This window comes from Lissotriton vulgaris, unplaced genomic scaffold (assembly GCF_964263255.1).
Source record: "Lissotriton vulgaris unplaced genomic scaffold, aLisVul1.2 SCAFFOLD_831, whole genome shotgun sequence".
NCBI classification, from domain to species: domain Eukaryota; kingdom Metazoa; phylum Chordata; class Amphibia; order Caudata; family Salamandridae; genus Lissotriton; species Lissotriton vulgaris.
In genome coordinates this window covers 730,062-755,674 of record NW_028244772.1, presented here as the reverse complement: position 1 = coordinate 755,674, position 25,613 = coordinate 730,062, and the positions used below count along the sequence as shown (strand labels likewise).

The 25,613-nt window shown below is 47.9% G+C and overlaps 1 pseudogene; it reads right to left on the bottom strand.

The window, feature by feature from the left end:
* LOC147666755 (uncharacterized) overlaps positions 1-23,434 on the bottom strand; it is a 51,076-nt pseudogene extending 27,642 nt beyond the window's left edge.
* Between the last annotated feature and the right edge of the window lie 2,179 nt (positions 23,435-25,613).

Here is a 25,613-nt window from a genome sequence, read left to right as displayed (position 1 = left end):
AGAAACAGAGACAAAGGGAGCTCGAGGAAAAGAAACTGGCATATGAACATGAGCGGAAACTAGCTGAGATCGACCTACGCAAGCAGAATAAAGAAGTAGGGGTGTCCGAGCAACCCCACACCCCAGGGGCAACAGAGAAAAAGGTACACATCCCCAAGGATGTCGTTCGAGAATACTTCCGAGAGGACGACATCCAGCAATGGTTTAAGGCCTATGAAATCGCTATGACTGCACACCGGATCGATAGAAGCGATTGGGGAGCCGGTCTATGGGGGAGATTCCTCAATGAGGGCCGCGACGCCCTGCTACAGCTCCCGGACCACCAGATGACCTCCTATGACCATATGAAAGCTGCACTCCTCACCCGCTATGGCCTCACACCCGAGATGTACCGTCAGAGGTTCCGAGACTGCACCCGCATCCCGGGTACAACTTGGGTGGACTATGTAAACTACTTTAGCCGAGCCTTCGAGGGCTGGATCAAAGGAAGCAAGGTCACAACCTACGAACAACTGTTCAATCTTATGGTATGGGAGCATCTGTCGAACAATTGCTTCATTGAACTCCGCCAGCACCTCCTCGACAGCAAGTTAACGGATCCCCGGCAGCTCGCAGCCGAAGCTGACCGGTGGGAAATCACCAGAGTGGGCCGGAATGGGTCCTACGAACAGAACCGGAACAACAATGGTCAGCACCGTCCCCGAGGAGGAGGAGGAGGCCAAGGACGAGGAAGAGACAACGCCCCGGTCGCCCCCGCTACCAGCACCACCCCCCCGGCCAACCGGGGCAGCACCCCGGCGCGACCGGGATACCGAGCCAATGTTACGTGCCATCGATGCCAACGAGTCGGCCACTATGCAAACGACCCAAGCTGCCCCCAGTACCAGAGCCCAAGACCCCGCCAAGTAGCCGCTGCTGCTCTGGGGGAGGAACAGATCTCAGAGGAACAAGAGGAATATGAACAGGAGCTCCAAGAATGGGAGCCAGCCGCCATGGCTCTAGCCTGCTTAGGGGGGAGAGACATGGTCCCGCGGGTCCCCCTACCCGCTAACACCCAGAAGTACAGCCAATGGGTGAGCATCAATGGACGCCGGGCCGAAGCCCTTCGTGACACCGGGGCCAGTGTAACAGCCGTCCGCTGTCACCTGGTGACCCCAGAACAGTATCTACCAAACATTCTCTGCCCTGTACGTTCAGCCGATAACTCAGAAAGTCTGTGTCGGATGGCCTGCGTCCCCTTCGAATGGGGAGGGGTCTCCGGCATGTTGAAGGTAACGGTCCGAGACGATGCCCCCGTAGACTGCCTCCTGGGGAATGACCTTGAAAGCTCTCCGTGGGCAGCCGTAGAACGAAGAGAACACCTGGGGATGTTAGGGGTCCCGGACTGGGCGTGCGTCACCACCCGGTCCATGGCCGCCCGTGCCAACCACCGCCCAGAGGAACCCGAATGGCCGGCGCCACCGCCTCCGGTCGCCCCAGCCGAAACCACCGACCGTGACGTCCCCCCAGAACCAGCTCAACCTCCAGACCTCGCTAACCTCGACCAGTGGCCTCAAGAGGGGGGGCCCACGCAAGAACAATTTCGCCAAGAACAGAAGACCTGTCCCTCCCTCGAGGGACTCCGCCAGCAAGCGCTCGCCCAAGGTGCAGGGGATACCTCCGGAACTCACTGGGTCTACTGGGACAATGATCTGCTGTACAGTGAGCAAAGAATCGCGGAGCTGGGGGCCAGCCGAGTACTAGTGGTGCCCCTCCGTTTTAGAGACTTTCTGCTAAACCTGGCCCACGATGTCCCCCTGGCGGGACACCTGGGTCAAGATAAAACCTACAGTCGCCTGGTGACCCACTTCTTCTGGCCCAAAATGAGGAACGATGTACACAGGCATTGCCGATCTTGCCCCACGTGCCAAGCCAGTGGAAAGAGCGGCCGCAAACTAAAAGCCCCCCTGCAACCTTTCCCTGTGGTCACCACCCCGTTCGAGAGGGTCGGGATAGACATCGTGGGGCCCCTGGACCCGCGCACAAAACAAGGCCATAGATTCATCTTGGTGCTAGTAGACCACGCCACCCGCTACCCCGAGGCTGTTCCCCTGCGAACTGTGACAGCCCCGGTGGTCGGCCGGGCTCTAATGGGGATCTTCTCCCGGGTGGGCTTCCCCCGAGAAGTCGTCAGCGACAGAGGCACGAACTTTATTTCTAAATATATGAAGTCCCTCTGGCAACAGTGTGGGGTTACCTACCGATTCACGACCCCCTATCACCCTCAAGGAAACGGACTCGTTGAGCGGTTCAACCGCACGCTCAAAGGGATGATCGGGGGGTTGGAAGAGCCCCTCCGTCGCCAGTGGGATGTGCTGCTGCCGTGCCTCCTCTTCGCATATCGAGAGGTTCCCCAGAAGTCCCTGGGCTTCAGCCCATTTGAACTGCTATATGGACACCCAGTGCGGGGGCCGCTCAGCCTAGTCAAGGAAGGCTGGGAGATGCCGCCGCTAAAGAACCCACCAGATGTCTTCCGGTACCTCCTAACCCTCCGCAACCAGACCCGGCGGTTCAGAGAGCTGGCAAAAGCCAACCTAGAGGCCAGTCAAGAGGACATGAAAAAGTGGTATGACCGGAATGCCTCATCCATCGAATTTGAACCTGGCCAACAGGTATGGGTGATGTCCCCCACCGAACCCTGCGCCCTGCAAGACAAGTGGATGGGGCCCTTCAAAGTAGTCGAGCGCAAGGGTCCTGCCACCTATCTCATCGACATGGAATCTTCCCGGAACCCCCTCCGGGTCCTCCACGCTAACAGACTGAAACCCCACTTTGTGCGTACAGAACTCAGCCTCCTGATGGCCACAGACAATGGGGCTGAAGAAGACTCCGAGCCCCTCCCTGACCTCCTACGGACTCGGGAGAAAGACGGCTCCGTGGATGGGGTCCGACTCTCGGAGGCCCTCACCAGAGAGCAACGCCAGGAGTGTCGAGCCCTCCTGTCACAGTTCGCCAGCCTGTTCTCCCTCACCCCAGGTGTCACTTCCTGGTGTGTGCACGATGTGGACACTGGGGACAGCCCCCCTATCCGCCACCGGGCCTACCGCGTGCCAGATCGGGTACGGGCCTGCATCCAGGAAGAGGTAGCAAAAATGCTCACGCTCGGGGTCATCGAGCCCTCAGACAGCCCCTGGGCCAGTCCTGTAGTACTGGTCCCCAAAGCGGCCGCCCCTGGCACCACACCGGACCTCCGGTTCTGTGTCGACTACCGGGGCTTGAATGCGGTCACCAGAACAGACGCACATCCCATCCCCCGGGCAGATGAACTAATCGACCGCATGGGAGCTGCCCGCTACCTCAGTATTTTTGACCTGACGGCGGGCTACTGGCAAATCGGCCTCACACCCCGGGCCCAAGAACGTTCTGCCTTTTCCACCCCCGATGGCCATTACCATTTCACGGTCATGCCCTTCGGCATGAAGAATGCCCCAGCAACATTTCAGCGGCTCGTCAATCAGGTCCTGGCGGGGCTCGAAGGGTTCAGCGCCGCCTACCTAGACGACATCGCTGTATACAGCCACCATTGGTCCGAGCACCTCCACCACCTCCGAGCAGTGCTGCAAGCCCTTCAGCGAGCTGGCCTCACGATCAAGGCCAGCAAATGTCAGATTGGTCAAGGATCCGTAACCTACCTCGGGCACCAGGTGGGAAGCGGCCTGGTGGCCCCTCTGCAGCTCAAAATTGCCGCCATCCAGTCCTGGCAGCCCCCCATCACCCAGACCGAGGTACGAGCCTTCCTGGGCCTCACGGGCTATTACCGAAGGTTCGTGAAAGACTATGGTACTATAGTGGGGCCCCTCACAGAACTCACGTCAAAAAATCAACCCAAGAAAGTCAACTGGACCCCAGAGTGTCAAACAGCATTCGAACAATTGAAAGCCGCCATGTGTTCCGCCCCTGTGCTCCAGGCCCCCGACTACAGCCGAGTGTTCGTCGTCCAGACGGATGCCTCCGACCATGGCATTGGGGCAGTCCTGTCTCAGGTGAACACCGAAGGCCTTGATCAGCCAGTGGCCTTCATCAGCAGGCGACTCCTACCACGAGAACAACGCTGGAGCACCATAGAGAGGGAGGCCTTTGCTGTGGTATGGGCCCTCAAGAAGCTCCGGCCCTACCTCTTTGGCACACACTTTCGGGTGCAGACCGACCACCGACCCCTGCAGTGGCTGATGCAGATGCGGGGGGAAAACCCGAAGTCACTACGCTGGTCCATCTCCCTACAAGGGATGGACTTCACGGTCGAACACCGGCCTGGGCCAGATCACGCCAACGCGGATGGCCTGTCCCGGTTCTTCCGCCTCGACGAGGAGAGTCCCCAAGAGGATGGGTAACTCTCCCCGCCTTCAGCTGGGGGGGACGCATGTTGGACAGGCCACATGAAGGGCCGCTCTCCCCCGGCCCGACCAGGCCCGAGCCCGGTCACGCAGATACCACACACCACCATTGCACGTCCTCCGTCCCCTCAGGGACCCCTGCACTCGAACATGTCGACCTCGTGGGCCCGATCCACTGCCGGCCCGCGCGCCCATCCTGGGGCGCCATCTTGGACACTCCACCACGAGGCCGCCTGGCCCCCGATCGACCTCAACCCTGGGCCTGGCCAGGCCTCAGACATCCCGGCACCACCATCCACCCAGGAGGTGAGCGGGCTACTTGGCAAGTCAATGGGAGAAAGAGGTGTCGATGGCTCTCCCCCGCCAAGTGCCGCTCGCCCATCGCCTCCCCGGGCGCTGGCTCCACCCCCCTGCTGGGTGTCTGGACTCCCTCATCCCGGACCTCCCGACCTCCAAGTGCGAGGGTCCGGACATCAAAGAACACCAGCCCTATAACTGGGGCAGCTCCAGAGCAGGAAGGCAGTTGTATCTTGGAGTCGAGAGACGCAAAGAAGAACTCATCCTTGACGGACTACTGGCGCTGCCGTAGCTCTGTCTTGTGCACCATCGTCTGCCTGCTGGCGCTGCCGCAACCTTCGTAACCTTCATATCCTTCATCGTCGTCGGGACCTGCTGGCGTGGCCGCGGACCGTTTGTAACCATCATCTTCATCGGGACCTGCTGGCTCCGCCGCGGACCGTCGTTTCCTTCGTCCATCTCGGGACCTGCTGGCTCCGCCGCGGCCCGATCATCTAGAACGCCGAGCTCGAGGATTGAGAGCTATTTCCATCTTTTTGGTAACAAAGACTGTCCCGCTACCCTTTTCCCAAACCAGAGACCAGAATCGAGGGGACCCCTGAGTCCAGACCTCCTTGTACCATTCCATCGTAACTTAAAGAATTGCCTATAAAGTCTCGTTGAACTTTAACCTTGTGTGGTGTCCGTCTGTGGGGGGGAAGTTACTTGTCTGTACGATCGCTGGAGACGGCTCTCCCCGGAGACCTCTCCCTTTATCCTCGGCCGACCCTCCCGGTCCGTCTAACACCATGTATTATCCATTCAATGACAGGTCGTTCTGACATTGTCAATGGTAGTCTTTCGAGTTTTTCAATGCTCAGGATTGTATAATCAGCACCCTTCTGCGCCATACTGATTTGTTTATCAGTAAGGTTAAAGATATTAAATAATGACGTTGTGTTGATTAAACGCCAAGGCACATAGCCTGAACGCAGGTTTTGTAACGTCCAGCCAAGCTGTACAATAGAACGCAATTGGGACTGACCGTGTTGTAACAACAGTAAGTTTTGCGATATTATATCGATTGCTGAAGACACAATGCTGTCCAAAGAATATATTCTGGAAGACAGAGTCATTAACCCATTGTCCACAACAGAAAGCGATTTTTCCAAATTAATACGGTCAATTTCCCGTATTTTCTCTGCTGTTTCAATTTGAGCTTCTTTCCAGGCTTCGTTATAAGCTGCATATATAGAGGCCGCTATGAAACGTTTTTGACGCTGTTTGCGTGGTCCCATGATGAAATCACGCAAGTCAGCACCTTCTGTAAGTAAAGTTAGGTGTTGCTTAATTTCTATACAAACAAAGGAAGAGTGTCCGTCAGTGAGACGTGGGTGTGATCAAGATAGCACGTATTAGTATGAGGCCAGCTGTAGTTGGTCAATACACTGGGCTAACTTTCTAGAAAAAACAAATTATTTCTTCAAGAAACCCTCACTCACCCTAGTGGTGACATGCTTCATCATCGGGTCCACTCGGGAGATCGAGTACCTCCCGAGTGTGCTACGACGCCAGGAGACTGCGGAGCGGGTTGTTGTGAGAGTGAATGTGAAAAAGAAGGTGTAGTTAAAAATGTCAGAGGTTGTCCCAAAAAATCATTTATTAGCTGGTCAACTTGACATATTAAAATTAATGCTATGTGCAGGGAAACTATCCACAAGAAATACAGGTGTTTCCCTGTTAGGGGAAGGTCAACATGTTTCTGCCCTTTAAGTGTGTGAGTTTACAGGGCTTTCGTCAGGACCAGTGGAGTGGGTGTTACCTCAACAGGTATAGGCGCGCTAAGGCCTACCCTGCTGTAGGTGTGAAAGTTAAAAACAGTGGCACTATGTGTAAAAAAGTGCGTGAAAATACAAACCAAAGGCTAGGGATTTGCCTCAGTTGCGAGGAGCCCAAAAGTCTGCAAGTAGGTAAAAGACAGACAGACAGACAAGACACGAAACATACAAATGAGCAAATGGTCATTGATGATCACGGTTTTGCCATGCAACTTTTAGGTGTGGCGTGGTACGTGCTATCAGACCTATCAATGGCCGTGGTCAGTAGGAGGAGATCACGTTGTAAAATGCAAGTTGTGCCCAAGAACGGTGGTGATGGGCCTCAACTAGGGCCAAGGTAGTGTGACCTTGCGCTATTTAAAATGGAGTGGTAAATGCCACGTGGGCTTGCAGTGCTAAGTACGGCCGTGTGGGCAGCCCTGTAGACTGTCCATATTAGTAACATTACCTATGAAGAGAGTATCGGGAATGTTGCCCGAAGGGTGAATGTAATATACCAAAGCTGCGTAATAGTAATGCGCAGCCCTGCTGGCCGTGAATTAGAGAGCTTAAGGTGGCACACTAAATTAAAAAATGGTGGCAGAGTCCTCACTTGTATTCAGTATGAACCACGCCCCATAGATTCAGAGGGGGGGTGGGAGCGACAATGGCACACCCTGTCAGGGTAAAGATAGACACACACACAAAGGAGAGATTACGAATGGTAGGCAGAAGCTCACAACCAAACACTTATCTTGTACTGAAGTCAGGTCGCTTGTACATACGCCCGCAACGCTCTGCACCCTCTCGGCACCTAGCTGTCCCCGCTGGATCTCGTGGATCACGAGCGAGGGACGAGCCCGGTGCTAAGAGGGGAGGCGTCGGGACGCAGTCCAATCGCGAGCCTGGATTAGAACGAGGCTTGAGAAGCAAGCCTCGCGTAGTCGCGTAAAGAACTCTGTCACGCGTTGGTAGGCAGAGAGGCAAACAGCGCACAGTCAGTGCGCCTGCGCGTGCAGGAAATGAGTTGGCCAGATCGAGGCTTGACACGCAAGCTGTCAGCCGGGGATTACAAACGAGGCTTGGCTCATCAAAACGAATGAGCGAGTGGGGGAGCGGACCCGATCAGAGGGATATACAATAGGGGTCCGTTATGTTAAAATGTTAGAAATTAACATTTAAGAATAACTTGACAATGAAGGTGGATTTAGGTTAGCTGCTTTGAAAAGTGGAAGACAAAGTGTAGGAGTATCCACTTTCACAGTTGTCATATGGGAATGAATGAGTTACGCCCACACATATTGGTGTACTGTGGGTGATACCAAGGGGGTACAGTTGGTCGGTATGGGTGAATATCACCCTGAGAGGTGTTGTTGTAAATAGGGAAGTCGCAAAATTGGCGATCTCATCAACCGGGAAAATACAGTCCAGGCAGTAGGAAGGTGTTACTATTTAAGAACGCTGGCCCAAGGTATTTGGTCATTTAGACCATCAATATGAGTGTTGAGTCTGTACACCCAGCGTTGCTCTTTTTCGAACAGGATATTGTCTCTGTTCCTGGGGTTGTTGACCTGTTCAATTACCGTCCAGAACATATCATTGGGGGTATGATTTGTTTGCAGAAAATGTTCGCTGAGTTTGGTCGTTACTTTCTTGCAGCGAACATTGCTGCGATGTTCGCCAATGCGTGTCTTAACTTTCCGAGTTGTCATGCCTACATATCTCTTGGCACACGGGCATGTAATCAGATAAACCACATGGGTGGAATTGCAGTTAGTATGGGACATCTGTGTCCATACTTTCCCCGGTTCCAAATTTAACTGTTTAGTGTGAGTGGTCAAATGACAGACACTGCAGTCGGTGCATGGAAAGTGTCCAGTTACGGGGGGTAAATTCCATGGTTCAGTCACAGATCTGATAAGTGATGATTGACTTGCTATGGGCCTTGTGTGTACCAGGGCATCCTTAATACTCCTGCCCTTTTTAAAGGAAAACAATGGTTTCTCCCAGTTCCCGATGCTACTGGTGATAATTCTCCAATTTTTGTTTATTGACTTTTTTACATTGTCTGATAGTGTGCTGTAAGTTGTAACACACGTCAAAGGGATCTCTGTGTCCAATTTTTCGTTCTCTTCCAGAAGGGCTTCCCGGGGTTGGTTCCGGGCCCTGAGCTGTCCTTTATTGAGGATGCCTTGAGGGTAGCCTCTTTGTTTCAATTTGACAGTTAGGTCCTCTGCCTGTCTCTTGTAGTCCGTAGTACTGCTGCAGTTCCTTCTAAGGCGGAGATATTGCCCGTAGGGCAAGTTCTCACGTAGTGGTCTAGGGTGGAAACTGCTGAATTGTAGAAGGTTGTTCCTCGCTGTAGGTTTGTGATGGGTCACAGTAGTCAGAGCTGTCCCATTGATCCTGATCACCACATCCAGGAAGACTAATGATTCTTTGCTGTAGTTGCTTGTGAATTTTAAATAGGGGTCAAGAGTGTTGACCCAGCTTAGAAATTCAGTAAGATTGTTTTCGGTGCCCGTCCATAATATGAGAATATCATCTATGTACCTCTTCCATAGGCCTATGGAGGAGGCAAAAGGGTTCGAAGGGGGCAGAATATGTTTAGTCTCGAAATCGTACACGTACAACCCCGCTACGCTTGGAGCGAAGGTGCTGCCCATAGAGGTCCCTGTGCATTGGAGGTACAGTTGTCCCTTGTACTCAAAATAATTTTCTTTGAGTGCCATCCTTGCACATTGTAGAATAAACGCCTTTGGTGTGACATATTCCCAAGTCACTGTGTCCAGTGCTTGTGCCAGTACCCGTAATGTTTCTTCCTGCGGGATACTCGTGTATAGACTCTCTATGTCCATGGTGACTAAGATGACTGAGTCTGGTTCGAAAGAGATGTCATTCAGTAGCCTGAGAAGGCTTTTAGTATCCTTTAGATAGGTGCTGGAGTTTTGTACTATTGGCTTCAAGTAATGATCGCAGAATGTAGATAGCGGTTCCAGTACTGAGCCAATGCCAGACACTATGGGGCGTCCTGGTGGCGGTAATCTATTCTTGTGAGTTTTTGGCAGTGTATAAAAATAAGGGATTGTTGGCCCCCCTGCCGTGAGAAATGCCGCCTCGTGAGCTGAGATGTGTTCATTCAGCTCAGCCTCCTGTACAAAGGTGAATATTCGTGCTTTCATGGCAACAGTTGGGTCTGTATTGAGGAGGGTATAATTGGTCCTGTCATTAAGGAGAGACAGGCATACTTCGTCATAGTCTTTGCTATCCTGAATGACGATTCCACCGCCCTTATCGGCGGGTTTAATGACGATGTCTTTGTCATTTTTCAAGTTCTCGAGGGCTTTGTGTTCCGCCGCCGAAAAGTTGTTGTACCGTTTGGGGTTTTCCAGGGCTTCCAGATCTTTTGTCACCGCCTGTTCAAAGGCCGTGATTGCGGCTGGTATAGAATGCGGTGGTGGCATGAAGGTTGATTTAGGTCTGAATGTTGTATCAAACTCCTGTTCATGGGTTTCGGGCTGTTCTTTAGACTCAAAGAACGCCTTGAGTTTGAGTTTTCGAAAGAATTGTGCTAGCTCGCAATGGAGTCGAAATTTGTCCGGACGTGAAGTTGGGACAAACCCTAGGCCCCTCTCTAGGACTTTTGTTTCCTCTGGTGTCAGAATTTTCTTTGAGAGGTTTGTTACGAGACTTAGATTGCGCTCGTGCTGGCTGTTGCTGTTCGACTGCGAGTGTGTTTCCCCACTGAGTCTTCGTCCTCCCAGGTCACTTGTGTGGTTCCTCTGCTCCGTCCCCGTCCCCGCCCGCCTCTCCCTAAAAAAGGCATGGGTGGGTGGTTCTGAGGAATGAGGGGTTGCATATAGGGGTTCCAGTTCATCATCGGGAACTGGGGTTGTTGGTAAAATATGGGTGGAGGACCATTGTTTGGTTGTCCATAGTTCTGCCACCTTGGTTGTTGGGTAGGGTAATTAAACCTGCCTCTACCCCCTCTGCGTCCTCTTTGTTTTGGGCTCTGGTTGCTAATGGAGCTGCCACTGGACGAATGGCTGTCTGAATCGTCAGATTTGTTGGAATCCTTTTTAGGTATACTATAGTTTGGATCGGAGTAAGGGTAAACGCTTTCAAATTTAAATTTTTTAAGGTCCTTTTGGAACTTTGTTAGTTTTGCTTGCATCAGGTTGTCTTTGTATTCCACAAGATCTCTATTAATTTCATCCAACTTTTTTTTATATCCAGTTATAGTAGTTTTGAACTGGGCTTCTGTCTGTTGGATCTCAATTTGTAGAGTTTCTGATAGGCGTAGTGCTGTTTTAATGATCAGCACTAGCCAGTCCCTTGTGCAGTGCCATGCAATCATGGCCCAATCCCTTCTAAAGGTGGCATCGTTTAAGAATATTCTAGGAGCATTGGTGACCAACAGCCCTTTTGGGGCTGAGTTAGAAGTGAGGTATTGTTTTAGAATTGTACCATGTAATATGGTTCTAATTCTGTCACGTTTTATTTCTGTCAGTTGTTCCCATTCAGCTGTGTGTGACACTGCCTGGGCTACTGCTGGATCTGCAAAGATGTTTGGGTCTGCCAGTAGTTCGTCTATCTCCTCCGTGGTGAAAGTTAAACCCAGGTTAGGTATAGGTGTTGCCATTTTTTTGGTTTCTATAGATACACGTAGTTGTATCTATGATTCTTTTGATAGAATCAGTGAAAAAAAGGGGAAAGGTAAAAACTCTCACTGCTGTGCGCAGCTTAATATCGATCAACAAAGGGAGAGACAGGGTTCAGAGGCACTCTTAGTCCCCAATCAATAGATATACAAACAAAGGAAGAGTGTCCGTCAGTGAGACGTGGGTGTGATCAAGATAGCACGTATTAGTATGAGGCCAGCTGTAGTTGGTCAATACACTGGGCTAACTTTCTAGAAAAAACAAATTATTTCTTCAAGAAACCCTCACTCACCCTAGTGGTGACATGCTTCATCATCGGGTCCACTCGGGAGATCGAGTACCTCCCGAGTGTGCTACGACGCCAGGAGACTGCGGAGCGGGTTGTTGTGAGAGTGAATGTGAAAAAGAAGGTGTAGTTAAAAATGTCAGAGGTTGTCCCAAAAAATCATTTATTAGCTGGTCAACTTGACATATTAAAATTAATGCTATGTGCAGGGAAACTATCCACAAGAAATACAGGTGTTTCCCTGTTAGGGGAAGGTCAACATGTTTCTGCCCTTTAAGTGTGTGAGTTTACAGGGCTTTCGTCAGGACCAGTGGAGTGGGTGTTACCTCAACAGGTATAGGCGCGCTAAGGCCTACCCTGCTGTAGGTGTGAAAGTTAAAAACAGTGGCACTATGTGTAAAAAAGTGCGTGAAAATACAAACCAAAGGCTAGGGATTTGCCTCAGTTGCGAGGAGCCCAAAAGTCTGCAAGTAGGTAAAAGACAGACAGACAGACAAGACACGAAACATACAAATGAGCAAATGGTCATTGATGATCACGGTTTTGCCATGCAACTTTTAGGTGTGGCGTGGTACGTGCTATCAGACCTATCAATGGCCGTGGTCAGTAGGAGGAGATCACGTTGTAAAATGCAAGTTGTGCCCAAGAACGGTGGTGATGGGCCTCAACTAGGGCCAAGGTAGTGTGACCTTGCGCTATTTAAAATGGAGTGGTAAATGCCACGTGGGCTTGCAGTGCTAAGTACGGCCGTGTGGGCAGCCCTGTAGACTGTCCATATTAGTAACATTACCTATGAAGAGAGTATCGGGAATGTTGCCCGAAGGGTGAATGTAATATACCAAAGCTGCGTAATAGTAATGCGCAGCCCTGCTGGCCGTGAATTAGAGAGCTTAAGGTGGCACACTAAATTAAAAAATGGTGGCAGAGTCCTCACTTGTATTCAGTATGAACCACGCCCCATAGATTCAGAGGGGGGGTGGGAGCGACAATGGCACACCCTGTCAGGGTAAAGATAGACACACACACAAAGGAGAGATTACGAATGGTAGGCAGAAGCTCACAACCAAACACTTATCTTGTACTGAAGTCAGGTCGCTTGTACATACGCCCGCAACGCTCTGCACCCTCTCGGCACCTAGCTGTCCCCGCTGGATCTCGTGGATCACGAGCGAGGGACGAGCCCGGCGCTAAGAGCAACGCTGGGTGTACAGACTCAACACTCATATTGATGGTCTAAATGACCAAATACCTTGGGCCAGCGTTCTTAAATAGTAACACCTTCCTACTGCCTGGACTGTATTTTCCCGGTTGATGAGATCGCCAATTTTGCGACTTCCCTATTTACAACAACACCTCTCAGGGTGATATTCACCCATACCGACCAACTGTACCCCCTTGGTATCACCCACAGTACACCAATATGTGTGGGCGTAACTCATTCATTCCCATATGACAACTGTGAAAGTGGATACTCCTACACTTTGTCTTCCACTTTTCAAAGCAGCTAACCTAAATCCACCTTCATTGTCAAGTTATTCTTAAATGTTAATTTCTAACATTTTAACATAACGGACCCCTATTGTATATCCCTCTGATCGGGTCCGCTCCCCCACTCGCTCATTCGTTTTGATGAGCCAAGCCTCGTTTGTAATCCCCGGCTGACAGCTTGCGTGTCAAGCCTCGATCTGGCCAACTCATTTCCTGCACGCGCAGGCGCACTGACTGTGCGCTGTTTGCCTCTCTGCCTACCAACGCGTGACAGAGTTCTTTACGCGACTACGCGAGGCTTGCTTCTCAAGCCTCGTTCTAATCCAGGCTCGCGATTGGACTGCGTCCCGACGCCTCCCCTCTTAGCGCCGGGCTCGTCCCTCGCTCGTGATCCACGAGATCCAGCGGGGACAGCTAGGTGCCGAGAGGGTGCAGAGCGTTGCGGGCGTATGTACAAGCGACCTGACTTCAGTACAAGATAAGTGTTTGGTTGTGAGCTTCTGCCTACCATTCGTAATCTCTCCTTTGTGTGTGTGTCTATCTTTACCCTGACAGGGTGTGCCATTGTCGCTCCCACCCCCCCTCTGAATCTATGGGGCGTGGTTCATACTGAATACAAGTGAGGACTCTGCCACCATTTTTTAATTTAGTGTGCCACCTTAAGCTCTCTAATTCACGGCCAGCAGGGCTGCGCATTACTATTACGCAGCTTTGGTATATTACATTCACCCTTCGGGCAACATTCCCGATACTCTCTTCATAGGTAATGTTACTAATATGGACAGTCTACAGGGCTGCCCACACGGCCGTACTTAGCACTGCAAGCCCACGTGGCATTTACCACTCCATTTTAAATAGCGCAAGGTCACACTACCTTGGCCCTAGTTGAGGCCCATCACCACCGTTCTTGGGCACAACTTGCATTTTACAACGTGATCTCCTCCTACTGACCACGGCCATTGATAGGTCTGATAGCACGTACCACGCCACACCTAAAAGTTGCATGGCAAAACCGTGATCATCAATGACCATTTGCTCATTTGTATGTTTCGTGTCTTGTCTGTCTGTCTGTCTTTTACCTACTTGCAGACTTTTGGGCTCCTCGCAACTGAGGCAAATCCCTAGCCTTTGGTTTGTATTTTCACGCACTTTTTTACACATAGTGCCACTGTTTTTAACTTTCACACCTACAGCAGGGTAGGCCTTAGCGCGCCTATACCTGTTGAGGTAACACCCACTCCACTGGTCCTGACGAAAGCCCTGTAAACTCACACACTTAAAGGGCAGAAACATGTTGACCTTCCCCTAACAGGGAAACACCTGTATTTCTTGTGGATAGTTTCCCTGCACATAGCATTAATTTTAATATGTCAAGTTGACCAGCTAATAAATGATTTTTTGGGACAACCTCTGACATTTTTAACTACACCTTCTTTTTCACATTCACTCTCACAACAACCCGCTCCGCAGTCTCCTGGCGTCGTAGCACACTCGGGAGGTACTCGATCTCCCGAGTGGACCCGATGATGAAGCATGTCACCACTAGGGTGAGTGAGGGTTTCTTGAAGAAATAATTTGTTTTTTCTAGAAAGTTAGCCCAGTGTATTGACCAACTACAGCTGGCCTCATACTAATACGTGCTATCTTGATCACACCCACGTCTCACTGACGGACACTCTTCCTTTGTTTGTATATCTATTGATTGGGGACTAAGAGTGCCTCTGAACCCTGTCTCTCCCTTTGTTGATCGATATTAAGCTGCGCACAGCAGTGAGAGTTTTTACCTTTCCCCTTTTTTTCACTGATTCTATCAAAAGAATCATAGATACAACTACGTGTATCTATAGAAACCAAAAAAATGGCAACACCTATACCTAACCTGGGTTTAACTTTCACCACGGAGGAGATAGACGAACTACTGGCAGACCCAAACATCTTTGCAGATCCAGCAGTAGCCCAGGCAGTGTCACACACAGCTGAATGGGAACAACTGACAGAAATAAAACGTGACAGAATTAGAACCATATTACATGGTACAATTCTAAAACAATACCTCACTTCTAACTCAGCCCCAAAAGGGCTGTTGGTCACCAATGCTCCTAGAATATTCTTAAACGATGCCACCTTTAGAAGGGATTGGGCCATGATTGCATGGCACTGCACAAGGGACTGGCTAGTGCTGATCATTAAAACAGCACTACGCCTATCAGAAACTCTACAAATTGAGATCCAACAGACAGAAGCCCAGTTCAAAACTACTATAACTGGATATAAAAAAAAGTTGGATGAAATTAATAGAGATCTTGTGGAATACAAAGACAACCTGATGCAAGCAAAACTAACAAAGTTCCAAAAGGACCTTAAAAAATTTAAATTTGAAAGCGTTTACCCTTACTCCGATCCAAACTATAGTATACCTAAAAAGGATTCCAACAAATCTGACGATTCAGACAGCCATTCGTCCAGTGGCAGCTCCATTAGCAACCAGAGCCCAAAACAAAGAGGACGCAGAGGGGGTAGAGGCAGGTTTAATTACCCTACCCAACAACCAAGGTGGCAGAACTATGGACAACCAAACAATGGTCCTCCACCCATATTTTACCAACAACCCCAGTTCCCGATGATGAACTGGAACCCCTATATGCAACCCCTCATTCCTCAGAACCACCCACCCATGCCTTTTTTAGGGAGAGGCGGGCGGGGACGGGGACGGAGCAGAGGAACCACACAAGTGACCTGGGAGGACGAAGACTCAGTGGGGAAACACACTCGCAGTCGAACAGCAACAGCCAGCACGAGCGCAATCTAAGTCTCGTAACAAACCTCTCAAAGAAAATTCTGACACCAGAGGAAACAAAAGTCCTAGAGAGGGGCCTAGGGTTTGTCCCAACTTCACGTCCGGACAAATTTCGACTCCATTGCGAGCTAGCACAATTCTTTCGAAAACTCAAACTCAAGGCGTTCTTTGAGTCTAAAGAACAGCCCGAAACCCATGAACAGGAGTTTGATACAACATTCAGACCTAAATCAACCTTCATGCCACCACCGCATTCTATACCAGCCGCAATCACGGCCTTTGAACAGGCGGTGACAAAAGATCTGGAAGCCCTGGAAAACCCCAAACGGTACAACAACTTTTCGGCGGCGGAACACAAAGCCCTCGAGAACTTGAAAAATGACAAAGACATCGTCATTAAACCCGCCGATAAGGGCGGTGGAATCGTCATTCAGGATAGCAAAGACTATGACGAAGTATGCCTGTCTCTCCTTAATGACAGGACCAATTATACCCTCCTCAATACAGACCCAACTGTTGCCATGAAAGCACGAATATTCACCATTGTACAGGAGGCTGAGCTGAATGAACACATCTCAGCTCACGAGGCGGCATTTCTCACGGCAGGGGGGCCAACAATCCCTTATTTTTATACACTGCCAAAAACTCACAAGAATAGATTACCGCCACCAGGACGCCCCATAGTGTCTGGCATTGGCTCAGTACTGGAACCGCTATCTACATTCTGCGATCATTACTTGAAGCCAATAGTACAAAACTCCAGCACCTATCTAAAGGATACTAAAAGCCTTCTCAGGCTACTGAATGACATCTCTTTCGAACCAGACTCAGTCATCTTAGTCACCATGGACATAGAGAGTCTATACACGAGTATCCCGCAGGAAGAAACATTACGGGTACTGGCACAAGCACTGGACACAGTGACTTGGGAATATGTCACACCAAAGGCGTTTATTCTACAATGTGCAAGGATGGCACTCAAAGAAAATTATTTTGAGTACAAGGGACAACTGTACCTCCAATGCACAGGGACCTCTATGGGCAGCACCTTCGCTCCAAGCGTAGCGGGGTTGTACGTGTACGATTTCGAGACTAAACATATTCTGCCCCCTTCGAACCCTTTTGCCTCCTCCATAGGCCTATGGAAGAGGTACATAGATGATATTCTCATATTATGGACGGGCACCGAAAACAATCTTACTGAATTTCTAAGCTGGGTCAACACTCTTGACCCCTATTTAAAATTCACAAGCAACCACAGCAAAGAATCATTAGTCTTCCTGGATGTGGTGATCAGGATCAATGGGACAGCTCTGACTACTGTGACCCATCACAAACCTACAGCGAGGAACAACCTTCTACAATTCAGCAGTTTCCACCCTAGACCACTACGTGAGAACTTGCCCTACGGGCAATATCTCCGCCTTAGAAGGAACTGCAGCAGTACTACGGACTACAAGAGACAGGCAGAGGACCTAACTGTCAAATTGAAACAAAGAGGCTACCCTCAAGGCATCCTCAATAAAGGACAGCTCAGGGCCCGGAACCAACCCCGGGAAGCCCTTCTGGAAGAGAACGAAAAATTGGACACAGAGATCCCTTTGACGTGTGTTACAACTTACAGCACACTATCAGACAATGTAAAAAAGTCAATAAACAAAAATTGGAGAATTATCACCAGTAGCATCGGGAACTGGGAGAAACCATTGTTTTCCTTTAAAAAGGGCAGGAGTATTAAGGATGCCCTGGTACACACAAGGCCCATAGCAAGTCAATCATCACTTATCAGATCTGTGACTGAACCATGGAATTTACCCCCCGTAACTGGACACTTTCCATGCACCGACTGCAGTGTCTGTCATTTGACCACTCACACTAAACAGTTAAATTTGGAACCGGGGAAAGTATGGACACAGATGTCCCATACTAACTGCAATTCCACCCATGTGGTTTATCTGATTACATGCCCGTGTGCCAAGAGATATGTAGGCATGACAACTCGGAAAGTTAAGACACGCATTGGCGAACATCGCAGCAATGTTCGCTGCAAGAAAGTAACGACCAAACTCAGCGAACATTTTCTGCAAACAAATCATACCCCCAATGATATGTTCTGGACGGTAATTGAACAGGTCAACAACCCCAGGAACAGAGACAATATCCTGTTCGAAAAAGAGCAACGCTGGGTGTACAGACTCAACACTCATATTGATGGTCTAAATGACCAAATACCTTGGGCCAGCGTTCTTAAATAGTAACACCTTCCTACTGCCTGGACTGTATTTTCCCGGTTGATGAGATCGCCAATTTTGCGACTTCCCTATTTACAACAACACCTCTCAGGGTGATATTCACCCATACCGACCAACTGTACCCCCTTGGTATCACCCACAGTACACCAATATGTGTGGGCGTAACTCATTCATTCCCATATGACAACTGTGAAAGTGGATACTCCTACACTTTGTCTTCCACTTTTCAAAGCAGCTAACCTAAATCCACCTTCATTGTCAAGTTATTCTTAAATGTTAATTTCTAACATTTTAACATAACGGACCCCTATTGTATATCCCTCTGATCGGGTCCGCTCCCCCACTCGCTCATTCGTTTTGATGAGCCAAGCCTCGTTTGTAATCCCCGGCTGACAGCTTGCGTGTCAAGCCTCGATCTGGCCAACTCATTTCCTGCACGCGCAGGCGCACTGACTGTGCGCTGTTTGCCTCTCTGCCTACCAACGCGTGACAGAGTTCTTTACGCGACTACGCGAGGCTTGCTTCTCAAGCCTCGTTCTAATCCAGGCTCGCGATTGGACTGCGTCCCGACGCCTCCCCTCTTAGCGCCGGGCTCGTCCCTCGCTCGTGATCCACGAGATCCAGCGGGGACAGCTAGGTGCCGAGAGGGTGCAGAGCGTTGCGGGCGTATGTACAAGCGACCTGACTTCAGTACAAGATAAGTGTTTGGTTGTGAGCTTCTGCCTACCATTCGTAATCTCTCCTTTGTGTGTGTGTCTATCTTTACCCTGACAGGGTGTGCCATTGTCGCTCCCACCCCCCCTCTGAATCTATGGGGCGTGGTTCATACTGAATACAAGTGAGGACTCTGCCACCATTTTTTAATTTAGTGTGCCACCTTAAGCTCTCTAATTCACGGCCAGCAGGGCTGCGCATTACTATTACGCAGCTTTGGTATATTACATTCACCCTTCGGGCAACATTCCCGATACTCTCTTCATAGGTAATGTTACTAATATGGACAGTCTACAGGGCTGCCCACACGGCCGTACTTAGCACTGCAAGCCCACGTGGCATTTACCACTCCATTTTAAATAGCGCAAGGTCACACTACCTTGGCCCTAGTTGAGGCCCATCACCACCGTTCTTGGGCACAACTTGCATTTTACAACGTGATCTCCTCCTACTGACCACGGCCATTGATAGGTCTGATAGCACGTACCACGCCACACCTAAAAGTTGCATGGCAAAACCGTGATCATCAATGACCATTTGCTCATTTGTATGTTTCGTGTCTTGTCTGTCTGTCTGTCTTTTACCTACTTGCAGACTTTTGGGCTCCTCGCAACTGAGGCAAATCCCTAGCCTTTGGTTTGTATTTTCACGCACTTTTTTACACATAGTGCCACTGTTTTTAACTTTCACACCTACAGCAGGGTAGGCCTTAGCGCGCCTATACCTGTTGAGGTAACACCCACTCCACTGGTCCTGACGAAAGCCCTGTAAACTCACACACTTAAAGGGCAGAAACATGTTGACCTTCCCCTAACAGGGAAACACCTGTATTTCTTGTGGATAGTTTCCCTGCACATAGCATTAATTTTAATATGTCAAGTTGACCAGCTAATAAATGATTTTTTGGGACAACCTCTGACATTTTTAACTACACCTTCTTTTTCACATTCACTCTCACAACAACCCGCTCTGCAGTCTCCTGGCGTCGTAGCACACTCGGGAGGTACTCGATCTCCCGAGTGGACCCGATGATGAAGCATGTCACCACTAGGGTGAGTGAGGGTTTCTTGAAGAAATAATTTGTTTTTTCTAGAAAGTTAGCCCAGTGTATTGACCAACTACAGCTGGCCTCATACTAATACGTGCTATCTTGATCACACCCACGTCTCACTGACGGACACTCTTCCTTTGTTTGTATATCTATTGATTGGGGACTAAGAGTGCCTCTGAACCCTGTCTCTCCCTTTGTTGATCGTTGCTTAATTTCTGCCAGTGTGGATGTTTGTAGCCATTGAAGGCAGAGCTTGCCCACACTGTAAGTGGTTATTATCCCTGGATGTTGTCTTTGGGAATATCTAGGGTCTGGCCTGGTCAATGTGAACCCCTGTATTTTGTTCAGGAATCTGTCTTGACAGTTATTTGTATCTGTGGGCCAGATCAACCCTTGTTTCCATTCAGGATGTGTTCTGTTTTGGTTTAATATATGGTTTACGTCTATCTCAACATCTATAGAGCTATTACTATTCACTGTTGGCTTTGGAATAGACGGTTTGTTTAAATCTTTGATTTTGGCTAAGCCAAGACAGGTAGTTTGTTGAATAGTGTCATTCAAAAATATAATTTGTTCTGGGATATTGTTCCAGAAATCAAAACCAAATGTATTCATTTGCTCAAAAAATGAATCAGAATATATCAATTTTGTGTTTGTAAGCATGGTCTTTGTACCTGTCTTATTTGACAATTTGAAATAAAATGTTTCTGCATTACTTGTGTTAAACCCTGAAAAGTATGAATATTTATCATAAAATGTTTTCGAGCTACCTTTTGGAGGAGTAGCACAATGTTCCCATTGGTTATAATTTAAAACATTTCTAGGTTGTGCAGATTTATGTAGATAATGGTTACCATAGTGGTTGTAGCAGAACATCTCATCATAGATAGACGAACCCTGCAAATAATCATGTTCTGTAAATTTAGCAGACATCACAAGATCAGACATCATATCATTAATACTTTCAAAGTCCCAATCATCAGCAAATGTGCTTGGTTTTACAAAGTCACTCAATGAGATCTTAAATTGGTGTAGATACTTCAGGATTTCAACCGGACCATAGATTTCATAATCAGTATTGTCCCATGCTACCCCGCCGGGGATAGGGTTGGCTGTAAGGTTGACTGAAGAAAGTTCTCTTTTCTCGACGTGTGAAGATGTGTGTGGTTTAAGGACCAAGTTGATTTTCTGGCTTGCTGTGTCCATTTTAGCATATTTTCCCTCAATGAAATGTCCCAAGCATAGTACCATGATGAACCAAAGTATGAGGACAAATGCACCTAAGGCCACCCAAAATTCAATCCATGGAGAAATCAGATAGGTTTCTTTCAGCTGTTGAAAAAGTTCCTTAGTTTTATCTTTAAAAGTTTTTGTTGATGGCTGTTTCTTAGATTCACTCAGATCTTCAGAGAAATCATCGAAGTTGATGAAGTAGCCGGATGCCGTTTTGTCAATTGTTCCAATTGCTTCTGGATTACTTCTTGTTCTAGAAGTTTCATTTGTTACTTCATCGTAGGTTGGTGTGTCTCGACTAAATGTTTTTATTTGGGTTTTTAGAGGTTTAAGTTCCATTGCTTTGTTGCATAGTCCTTGTTGATTTACTGTAGAGTTTTCGAATGTTATTAGTCTCTCAGTTTGAACCTCTGTATTTGTAGCAAACGTTGGTGTTCTGCTACTTCTTGGGAGTCCACTTGGCCTACTATTTGTTATCGGCCACATGATTGTGGTTTTACCAGGTCGATGGATACAACTCTGTTCTCCTTTTTACCAGCAAGGGGCGGTAGTACTACTGATCTTGTCCCGTTGACAGACAGGACAGGAACTGCTTTTCTGTATGAAGGCCCAAATTCCTTCTTTACCGCGATCTTCTCTCTGACTAGCTCCCCGACTTTTGGAATCCAGACAGGCCTTGCTGGGACAGGTGGTTTTTCTTCAGTGGTTGTTGGCTGTTGTTTCAACTTTATGTTGCTCAGGTCTTTCCTTGTTTCATTTAAGTCCTGCAAAATAGCCAAACGATCTTTGATATCAAAGCTTTTGTCTTTAACCACTGAAGTCTGACTATCAAGATCTTGGATCATCATTCTAGTCCCAAACAATAGTTCGTACGGACTGAATCCTCTCAGAGAATCTCTTGGCAGGTTATTTAGACTACGTTGGACACTTATTAGATGTTTGACCCACCCAGCTCCTGAACCCAATACCTTTGCTGTTATAGATTGCTTTATGTCACGGTTTTTTCTTTCTATGATTCCGTTTCCCTCAGGATGAAATGGACAAGAGTACCGCAATGCAATGCCCATGCTGGTCATGGCCTCCTTATAAGCCCGAGAGCTAAAAGCAGGACCCTGGTCAGAATGTAGCATGCCAATTGCGTATGTGCCGATAAAGACTCGCAAATCTTTTATAACAGTTCTGGCGTCAGCCGGTCGCTGGGGCCACATCCATATGAATCTCGTACATGAATCCACTGCGACCAAGATATATTTATAGTTACCATCCCTTTGTAAGGGACCACAGTGGTCCAGATACACACAGGCTAATGGTTTGTCTGAGATTAGAAGGGGCATCTGCGCTGGTCGTCTCACTGTTGATACCTTCATTCTTTGACATATTTCACATTCTAGAACATAGTTCCTTGTCTGTCTTCTCATTTGAGGCCACCAGTATCTCTGCTTTAATAATGATACTGTGGCTGAAACGCCAGCATGTACAGAAGCAAGCCCTTCGTGTGCCGCTATGATGAGTCCTAACCTATGTTCCATGTTTGGAATTGCCCTATCCCCCACTCCAGGGATTCGAGCAAACGGAACATTATTTGCATCAGTTATGTATGAGTACTTTACTGGAAAGCCTTTCGGGAGTGTTTCTATCGCTTTTTTTACTGTAGCGCTGACAGCCTGTAATATTCCGCTGTCTATTTTTGTTTTTGACCGGGTGATGGCAGCTACGGAAGCCGTTTGTACAGCTGCCTTCGCGGCCTCATCAGCCAATTAATTCCCTGCAACGTGAACGCCATCACGTTGATGACTCAGTGTATGGATCACGTGAGTCTTTTGTAGTTATTTTTGCAAAAGAACTACTTGTTCCCAAAGAATTTTATGCTTGATTGTGCCTCCTTTTGCATCTTTAAAGCCGTTTTGAACCCAGATCTGCAAGTATTCATTATAAGACTGGACGCAGTAATACGAATCACACACTATGAGTGTGGGGAATTCTCGATCGGTATTTTCAAGCGCCATTTTGAATGCTCGTAGTTCTGCTCTTTGAGCTGTGCAATCTCCTAGAGATTGCGTTTTAGTGACCAGTGGTTTAAATTTTCCTTCGTGCCAGCGACCTTTAACGATCGCGCACGCAGCACTGTAAGCTTGTTTACCCCCTACTGCGGGTTGTGCTGATCCGTCTGTATATATTATACAGCCGTAATGTTCTAGAGCTAAAATTTCGGTTGGCAGAGGACATTCGAATTCATATTGGAGAAATTCTTGTGTTTTCAGGTTGGGATCAAATTCGTATACCACGTCTGTTGCTGCAAGAGAATTAGCCCATTGTATCCATCTTGGATGGAGTGCTTTAGCATTCGGAATGCTAGCCTTCGTTACCGCCTCCAGGGCTGGTATCGGTGTTACGATGATTATTCATTTACCTTGTGCTAAGGCTCTTTCTTTTGCTACAGCAGTCTGTACCGCGGTTAGAATTTTTTCCGTTGGGCTGAATTTCATTTCAGCTTTTGTGTACAAGTGTGATTTGTATGCAATTGGTACCCTTTCTCCCTCATTAGAGGTCAGGTATGTGAATCCGCATCTTCCTGGGATGACTCGAATCACAAGGTTGCGTGTGTTGTCACGTGTTTGTAATTTTGTTTTAATTAACATGTCTGTTTGTAAAGATCTCAAAATTTCTGTGTGTTTTTGAGTCCAATTGTTTCTTTTAAAATCTGGTTTTATTAGATCATAAAGGGGTTTGACCCTTTCTGCGTAATTTATAATGTAAGTTCTTCCGAAATTCAGGAAGCCTAGAATTGATTGTAGGTTTTTTAGTGTTCTAGGCGCTTGGATTACAGCACATTTCTCTAGGAAATTGTCAGCCAGGCTTTTGCCTTCACTTGATAGTTCATATCCTAAAAACAGGACTGTTAGATGGGCAATTCTTGACTTTTTAAAGTTGAATTTGTAACCCTCTGCTGCGAACCCAAGTTTATGGTGTTCACTCTCTTCAAGTGAGTATCCAAGTCGTCATCTGTTAGATAGATGTCGTCGACATAAGATAATGCCTCATCATCATAGGTTTGTAGTAACTCTGTTACTCTCGCTGAGAATAATCCTGGGCTGTTCTTGAACCCCTGGGGCAAACGACAGAAATTTTTTTGCGCGCCATTTATTGACAACGCGGTCAAATATCTGCTCTCTGGTGCTATATTCTGACAAAAGAATCCATTAGAGATGTCTAACGTTGTTTTGTACTTTTTGCGCACTATGTTATTCATTAGTGCAGCACTATGCAAGTTTTGTACTGCAAATGTTTTGCAACATGAGTTAAGGTGTCTGTAGTCCAAAACTAGACGATATGAATTGTCTGGTTTGGAGACAGGAAACAAAGGGTTGTTCATTTGTGAGGTGCAAGTTTCAATCACCCCCTGGTATTCAAGTTGATCTAAGATCTCTTTTACCTGTTTTTTAGCTTCTTGCTTAATTGGGTACTGCCTCTGTGCAGTAGGTTGTGATTTTAACTGGATTTTGTGAGGAGGAGAGTCCTCATCCCATCCCGCATGATTTTTATATAAAACAGGAGCTTGAGCTACTGCCCACTTTCTTGCAAGTGTATATTTTTTATGTATTGGAATATGATTTGAGAAGGCAGGCATAATTATTTCTTCGCCATGAGGGCACTCCCTGACAAACTCTGGTGACCAGTCTTTTTCAGCTAGAAGGATGTCATAGCCCTTGGAGAGATTATCCCAAAATAGACCCCTTATTTTCCTAGTCTTATCCCCCTCTATACGTAATGTTATTTCATATATTTTATGGGGGTTGCTAACTCTGGTATCTGCAGTTTCCACTTGAATGTATTCATTCGTGTCCACTGTCTCCAGATGATTCATAAGGACTTTGCGAGCTATGCTCACTTCTGCTGTGCTGTCTAGCATTGTCTGAGCCCATTCTCCGTTTTTCAGCTGTGTCCTCAGTATTCTCGGCATTGTTGATTACTTTAATACTGGCTACCTTCTTTTTTGGAAATTGTAATTTTTTATTTTGATGAGCAGGCTCCTTGTCTTTGGACTTGACGTGCTCTTCCCTGTGTTCTGATCGTCCTCTTCTTTCCGATTTCTGCGAGGAAGTCTTAAAAGATTGAGAGGGACGTGTATCAATTTCTTGATATCTATCAGGTTTTTTTATATTATCCCTATTTCTAAGGTTGTATTTTTTCCCCAGAGGGCTCCCTCTTGGGAGACCTGCGTCCTTGGTTCGGAGATCTTTCTCTCCGCCGAGGAGACCTTCCTCTGGATTGGAATCTTTTTTCTTTAGGATTGGATTTTTTATTTCCATCCCAGCTCTTTTTTTGAGTGTTTAAATTATTTTTAATAAATACCTTTTCAGGACTTTCAATTAGTTGCGGTTTTACCGGTATTCCACCCAAACTATCTCTTCCTAGTGTGGAAAAGTAAATTTTGCCATGTTCTGTGTCCCTACGTGTTCCACATCCTAAGTTATATGTGCATGATTAATATGCATATGTATCCCCCTATGATCGATTAAAGACGCAATTATAGTTGTGTCCAACTCTAGTATGCCAGTTTCCAGGTCTCGTGAAAGCAACGAATATCAGGTCTATGTAAACCTATGTTGCCACGTTTTACAGTGTGCACGTTAATTCAGTAAAAGTCCCCGTTTCTAGGCCTCA